The sequence below is a fragment of the Galeopterus variegatus genome, unplaced genomic scaffold (assembly GCF_000696425.1).
Source record: "Galeopterus variegatus unplaced genomic scaffold, G_variegatus-3.0.2 Scaffold11806, whole genome shotgun sequence".
Lineage (NCBI taxonomy): Eukaryota > Metazoa > Chordata > Mammalia > Dermoptera > Cynocephalidae > Galeopterus > Galeopterus variegatus.
Genome location: NW_007737917.1, coordinates 16614 through 25253, shown reverse-complemented (window position 1 = coordinate 25253; position 8640 = coordinate 16614).

The following is an 8640-nucleotide window of genomic DNA, read 5'->3' as shown; positions in this document are numbered from 1 at the left end:
TGAAAATGCAAGAGGACATAAGATTTGACTTTTTTGAGTGTCCATATAAATTTAAAAATTTTTTAGTTGAAAATGCAAGAGGACATAAGATTTGACTTTTTTGAGTGTCCATATAAATTTAAAAATTTTTTAGGAAAAAGACTACATGCAAAAATAAAAGATAAGGGACGAGATGGAAAAACACCACTAATTTTATTTTTGACCACCTGTAGTTTTTAGATTTTATCCAATAAATACGGATTACTTTGTAATGAGAAGAAATCCAGAAATGTTACTTTGAAATAAATGCACTGTGAAACACACAGGAAAGTACAATTGAGAGGATCAATGTACCGCAGGTGAAGCTTCCTATTTATAAACCATAGTGTGTTGTACTTGGATGCCCATCTCAGCTATTCCAACTTAAGTCACCACAGACATGAAGGACCAGAAAGGCCTCTTCCACAGTCTTTATTTTCCACCTAAAGTTTCTCTAATAGAGTCCAGGACAGAGCTGGTCCCATAGCATTTGACAACAAATGCCTGGTACAGTGGAAAAGTTCAGGGTATCTGAATCCAGGGGCCTTTTAGTAAGTATGTACCTGTAGGCCAATCTCTTAACCTTTTGATCCTCAGTTTCTTCACAGGCTGAGGATTATAGTTGATATATAAAATGTTCCAAGCAAGTATTATTGATAAATACTTCTGGAATAATAAAATCTTGGTATTTGTATTTGTAGTTACTGAGGTGCCAAGCAGGGAGAATTTCACAGACGAAGAAAGAATTTAGGGAATTTGTCACAAACTTTATTTGTAATACTGAGGCAACAGCATACTTTCTGGTCTTTCAGTTGTCTCTGACTTTCTTCATTCCTTAATCTTCATAGCTGGTGCAAAATAACTACCTGTACAAACAGTTACAGGTTACATTATTTAAAAATATCTGTAGAAACATTAATTTAACAGATGTTTATTGAGTACCTTCCATGTGTCAGGCACTATTCTAAGTGCTGGGAATGCAATCAGTGGCAAACAAAATCCCTGCTGGGTTGGAGCTTGCTTTCTGGTGCAGTCTTGGGAGGATGTCACATGGTGCTGTGCATTTACCGCTTAGATTTGAGGTAGCATCTACCACCTGGATCTGTGGAGCTTCCTTTTATCCAGCTTGATCTCACATGCCAATGTGATATTCTGAATGTTTACTTCTGGTTAATGTTGAACACCTTGCTCTTCAGTGTTTTTCAACTGACATTTATTTGATTTGCAGAGCAGCTGGATGAGAAGTTAACAACACAAATTTATGATATTAAACTTTTGCAGGGCTTCAAAATTCTCATTGAAGATACGCTGAGCATCTTCAAGGAGTGCAGAATTGTCTTTGTTTTCAGAAAGAAAAATTCAGATATTAATCCTCAGCGAGTCTAGTGACTAAAGAAATGCTCTTCAAAAACAAAGTGAGAAATAAACATGAGAAAACAGCCACACATGCAGGAAAGATTAAAATAATTTAAAGTGAGTACTTTGATCAATTCTGTGCCAGTAATTTGAAACTGTAATAAGAGATACTGATTCTCTAGGATAATATAAGCTTCCAAAATAAAATAATGTAATAGAGATTTCTAAACAATAGACAAATTACCATAGAGGAAATAGAGAAAGTTCTCAAAGAACTATAACTGTAAATGTTTCCAGGTCAATTCTATGAAAACAGATAACTTTAATCCTAGTCTAAATTATGCCAGAGAACACAGAAATGTATTTTCTCAAAGACTTTTTTCAGTAGAGTCACATATGTTAGCTTGTAAGTGTAAAACAACATGGTAGTGATGGTCTTGTTTCAGTAATTACAATATGTCTTTATAGATAATCGGTCTGTCATCGAAGTGGGCCTAATAATATAAATTTTCACAGATTGATTTCATGAAAACTATGTATGGCTGTGAAGAGAATGTACCACAATTAAGTCAGGACAAGCAAAATGAGGGGGGGAATTGACACTGTGTGACAAACATTTAATTTCCTTCCTATGTAAATACTCTTAATCAGTGAGGAAAAGACCAAGATGGGCAACAGATCATGGATGGTCAGTTTGCAGAAAAGAAACCGTGACTTAAAAATGTAAATTAAAACAATGAAGCTCATATTTTACCCATCAAAAAGTTTAATTGTAGACAGTTTTTTTTTTTTGTCTTTTTCCGTGTCCGGCAATGGATCGCAACCCTCAGTGTTGCCCCCGTACCGGACCGGGACTGGCAACGGGATCACAACCCCCGGCGCTGCCCCCGCGCCTCGCTCAGCCAGTGAGCGGGAACCGGTCTGCATGTGGGATCCGAACCCTCGGGCGGGAGCGCTGCCGCACTTCCCAAGCGGCGCACTATCCAGTGCACCATCGGGTCGTAGACAGTTTTTTTAAGGAGATGGATAAAGGTACTCTCACAGACTGTTGGTGGAAGTACAGCTAGTTCAATTTCTTTGGAACATCATAATTTTAATTTTTGAATGTATGCACCCTTTTTTATTCTTCCTATTCTCACACATGAAAGCACAGATGCTTGTATTTTTTTCTGGTGGCTGGCTGGTACAGGGATCCGAACCCCTGGCATTGGTGTTACAAGGCTGTGCTGTAACCAGCTGAGCTAACCAGCCAGCCCCCTCTATAGACACTTGTAAAAGGAAGTTTGTTGCTCCTTTGTAATTGCAAAAGATATGAGACCATTTTAATGTTTTTCATTAGAGGACCAATTAATAAATTTTGGTATAGCTTTGCAGTGGAATTCAAAAAAGAATATATGAGAGCATCAAGATATACTGGCAAATGAAAGAACGAAGAGCAAGACACAGAAAAGTGTGCTCACATTTATGTTAAAGTGTAGAAATGTCTGGAAGAATGCACAATTAACTGTTAAGCATGACTGCCTGGGGATGAAAATCAATCAGAGAGAGAGAGATGTCATCTTGTAATCCTTCCCACTGTTTGAATTTTTACCTTGTGTATCTATTATGCTTTATTTTATTAACTTTTAATCAAAATATCTTCAGATGTTACTTAATCACTCTGTGCCTGTTTTCTCCTCTGTAAAATGAGGATTATAATAGTACCTATCTCCTTGGGTTATGAGGACGAAATGAGTTAATATGCGGAAATCACCTAGCAAAGTACCTCACACATGGTAAGCCTTTGATGAATGTTCACTATTGTTATTAAGAACATAGTTTAAATAATCAAATAGTAGATAGTTTTATTGGTGGGAAAGGGGTAGGACTACTCTACCAAATCCCTTTTGCCACCCAGAAATAACTGTTTTTAACTAGTTTTAGTTTTTTCTAGTATTTACCTCCATATTTCTAAATAATAGGTTCTCTGACATATGCATTTTAGATACTATTGACTGCATATGGTGGAATATAAGGATTTCATTTTCTTACACCATTCCATTCTACTCCACTTTTCCTCCCTTCATCCTTTAAATATGGTCCTATCTTATTTTAACTATGTAAAGAACTGTTCATTTCTATAACTTTTTATTTTCTTTGAGCTAATAATCATTCCCCTTTTTAATTTTCTTACTGTCTTATGTACCTTTTTCTTATTTTTCCAAAATTCTCCCACAGAATTATAAAACCCTTTTGTGTACTATTTTTCATATGGTTGTTCACAATAGGTGATCATTTAGTACCCCATTTCTCTCTCTCTCTTTTAATCTCCCAGGATCCCCTTTCTCCTTTACCCTACTGCCCAAACTGAACTGGATGCACCTTAGGCCTGCTGCATCTCTCCCATGTTGGGTACCCTGTTTCCTTCACCCCATGCCTTCCTTTTTAAAAAGATTATTGCTTTATTTTGGTGGAGTACATCCTCAAGTAGCTTCCTGAAAAAACAGTGCATGGGAATGCAATTTTTAGATCTTGTGAATTGATCAGAGTTCTCTTTCTGAGGATTTAATGCACTCTAAAAAGTTTAATCAAAACGCAAGTTATTATTTGTTAGTCAGTGCCTGTGAATCAGTGTAGGTCTGTACCTCCAACATCATTCCTTTCAAAAGAAATAAACAATCAGATGTTCTGCCCAAAGTTATGATCACTAAGCTCAAATTTCTTCATCCATTGAGACTGGTCATAAGCTTCAACTAGGGCACCTCCCAGCACACTGCAGAGTACTGCTGGGGGTATATATATCCCAGTATGAGAAAAACAGGCCTGGACTAACAACTTCATATTAATTAGGACAAGTTGGATAAGGTGGTAGTACAGAAAGAAAAGTTGCATTGGAAGTGTGAGCCATTTGTTTATGAAATTTATTTGCCAGCAAGACCTACTTCAGCCCTGTAAATCCCAACTTTATGTTTTAATGAGTCAAATAGTCCAGTATACAATGGATAAGATGCTAGCTTTATGTTCCATTTTCAAGTATTTAGACTCTACTGGGACCCAGTAACAAACCAGTGGTTTCTCAAAAGGAGAATAGTGATTTTCCAAAGAAAGCATGGGTTTGCTTTACACTATCAGGACTCTCTGTAGGCTCTGTATATCCCCTGATCTGTCACAGACTCCCTTGTGTACTATTGGAGGCAATAGACATAGAGGTGAGTCAAAGACAGCTTCTTGCTTTGTAGCCTGGAGCAGATTTTCCTGCTCTGGCTGCAGCTGAAAGGTGGCAGTGTTATGGGTTATGCAGTAAATGGGTCAGAGTAGCAATCCCAAAAGTTGGCATATGTTTCCTCCAAAACATAAAGAAGCCCACCAAATATTGTGCCTCTTTTCTAGTTTTAAGGATTGAAAGGTACAGCAATTTGTTGTTCACTATGGAGGAATGTGCTGAAATTCCCTAGACCACTAGACCCCCAGAAGCATCACTGAGGTGGCAAGTCCCTGAAATTACCATCCTCTGTCACACCTGTGCTTTACCAAGATATCTAGGGCACTTTGTACTCCCTACTTTCCAAGTTCAATAGTACAATATCATCAGTGTACAGACAATGTGTATAGGAGGTGAGGTCAAGGTCCCTATAGACTAGAGCGTAACAGAGAGGGTTGATGTAGTTCTGAGTAAGACAGGAAAGTCCACACCGTCTGATTTCCAGTAGACATTACTATCACAGGGATAGGATAACCAGCCCTTCATTCAAGGAGCTTTAGGCCTGGGATTGGATGAGGAACCCTGCCTACATCATAGTGACTCATAAGACTTCTTTTTATCAAACTTCAAATTTTTTCAGGTATGTAGATCAAGGAGAAACTTAGAAGGCTGTCCACCTATTTTAATCCTATGATCTGTTAGCCACCGTCAAAGATCTCTGTGGATCAAATCATTTTTACTACATTCACAAATTCTATGGGTCAGAAATTCAGACAGGGCACAAGGAAAATAGTTTATCTCTGGTCCATGATATCTAAGGTCCCAGCTGGAAGGCTCAAAGGCTGGAGGCTGGAATTATCTGTTGGCTTATTTACTCACAGACCAGGCAGTTGATGCTGGATGTCGGCTGAGGACCTCGGTTCTCCTCCACAGAGGCCTCTCCATGTGATCTCTCTCTATGGGCTACTGTGGGCTTCCTCATAGAACATTGTCTGGGTTCCAAGGACAAGCATTCCCAAGAAAGAGATGTAAGCAGAAGCTTTATCACCTTTTCTGATCTACTCTTGGAAGTTGCACCACATCATTTCTGCTGTAACCAAAGGCTCATCCATGTTCTAGGGAAGAGAAGATAGACCCCCACCTCTCAATAGAGGAATGCAAACATCACATTGTAAGTGTGTGAAATGGAATATATATTGGTGCAGCCATTTTTATTTTATTTTTTTAAATTAATTAATTAATTGATTGATTTTATTAATTTATTTGTTTTATTTTATTTTATTTTAACTTCTGAATATACATTGTACTTGATTTTCGTCACCCTTTACCCGTTCCTCTTTCCTCTCCCTCCCCTCCCCCCAACTACATCATATCTGTTCACTTGTCTTAACAAGTTCAAGGAGTTGTTGTGATTGTTGTGTCTTCTCCCCCCCACTTTATTTGTTTGTCTGTTTATTTATTTTTAGCTCCTACAATAAGTGAGAACATGTGGTATTTCTCTTTCTGTGCCTGACTTGTTTCACTTAATATAATTTTCTCTAAGTCCATCCAGGTTGTTGCAAATGGTAGTATTTTATTCCTTTTAAAGGCAGAGTACAATTCCATTGTGTAGATATACCACCGTTTCCTTATCTATTCATCTGATGATGGATATTTGGGCTGGTTCCAACTCTTGGCTATTGTAAATAGTGCTGCAATTGTATTATGTACTGCAATAAACATGGGGTGCAGCCGTTTTTAGAAAATACATTCTGCCACAGATAGAAAACATCAATTTTTCATCACTGTCATCTACCCTGGTTCTAGGGGACTTATCATGGACAGGGCTTGTTGGTCCCCTTCACGCAGAAATGATGGTTGTAATTTTTCTTGAATATATATCCACACATGCATTGAATTTGTGTACCTTGCAGTACACAATACAATACACAAACAATGCCATCAATGAAGCACATCTGAATGTGCACATGAGCGTTTAAGAAAGTTTTATTTTCTTTCAGTGTTCTATGTGGTCATGAGAGTATTGACCATTTCCTCAAGGATTTTAAATTATCATAAGCCATTGAACAAAATTTTACACATCCAGTCCTGCTTGTATAAATAATTATTGAACTTCTTCTGGATTAAAATTTCTTGTTTTGGTCTGACTACCTCTGTTTAGATTCGACCTCTACTTTTGGCAAAGACAGTGTGTTTTCATTTTCTAACTCTAAAGCTAAATGAACTGTTTTATCTTGAAGGTGGAATGTCATTCGGAACTTTTGTCAGTTTTAATAATGTCAACAACCTTAGCAGTCTGCCTGAATCTAGAAGTTAAATGAATATTCTTAAATTACAAAAATGTGGATATATTGTCAACATATAATAGTAAATTCTAACTGAAAGAGCTATGCATTGGTGGGTGGATGGGTGGGAATACTCTCCAGGAGATAGTGAGCAATTTTTCACAGAAGGATTTAAGGAGAGAAGAGTAATCCTTCAGTGAGTAGTAGGTCAGATAATGTGGGCATTTTCCAACACCATCTTCTATGTCCCTTATTTTCCAAATGCATTGGATAACTCAATCTTTCTGGAACATCCATTCACAAAGTCTTTTGTTTCTTCTTGGAATGTCACCTTCCCAACTCATTCTCTGACAAGCAAGCAAATTCTTTTTCAACTCTAAAGACATAAATCAAAAATAATCTCTTCTGTGAAGCCTTCTTTCATGCCCCCGAGGCCAAAATATTCACTTACTTTTTTTGTAATTGCAAAAGACTGTGAATATGCTACTTTTACTACACTGTATGCTTCTGGGGAGGTGGAAAGCCAGGAGTAATATCTAATCTTTGTATCCTATTCAGTACTCAGCAATCAAGAATGAATTGTTGTGTAAATTATCACTTCTAAAAATCTGTCATTCCAAGGCAGAATGAGAACTGTTAAAAATGCAGATTCCTAGTCTTAATGATTCCTACTTTTAGGAGGGTGGATCTTTTGACAAGCAATCCAAGTGGCCTATGGAACATACTTTGACAAACACTATTCTAGGCTGGGCACCACTCTGTTTCTGCCCAGCCTGCTCTTGCCTTAAGAGCTCATTTTAACTTTTCCTGTTCTTAGTTAGACTTGCTTTCCATAAGATTATTTTCATTTAGCTTTCAAATATGGATGTACATCCTGGAACTACCTGCCCCAGAATTTAATTTTTTCATATGTGTTTGTTCAATTAACCTACATTAATAAGGAATCTGTGTGTGTGTGTGTGCATGCACAGTATCTGAAACATTGTTGAGTTATTAATGGCTCAGTTATACTTTTCATTCCACAGTGCTTTTCTAAACATATATTTATATTGTCAAAGTACCATTAAAGTTTCAAATTGTAGCTGACACAGCGATTTTTATAGGATTTCAGAAAATGAGGATTTATGATATAAAATATAATTAAACCTGTTTTCCAGTAGATAATGTTTTAAGAATTCATTTTCTAACCATATTTACTTGGAAATTATTTAATCAGCATAAACTCGTCTAGTACTTCTTTCAACATTATCCTCTCTAACCAAGAAAGGTTAAGAAAGAAACTGGAGGAAAAACTTTCTCCGTTTCTGTTCCTTAGGTAATACCTGACATAGAACCCAGTCCCCAATATTTAGTTAAATAGACCACGTGTTTTATTCAATAATCTTTTAAATGAGTCAGTAAAGGAAGAAAGTTAATTCTGTCTACTCTGCCCACATGATGCAGTCCTCAAGACACTTATCACAAAGAACCTACTCAAGAAGAGTTCTATTAAAATATAAAAACATTGAGGTTGGCTGAAAAAGAATGGTATTATAAATCTCGATAAACACTAAACTAAGATAGTGGAAAAATAAGTTATAATAAGGATGTAATTACATATTCCATGTCAAGTGATGATAGTGTCTTTTCTTAATGAATTCATTGGAAGCCTTTGTGTTGTTAGACTCAGAAAAGCCCGCTCGATTCCATCAACTTTGTTCATGGATGCAAAAGTCGAAAAGTTTTTTCTAAAAGGTGGGCATTAAACAAATATTTTTAATCATATTATATGCCTTTTTCTCCCGACTTTTTTTTTTTTTC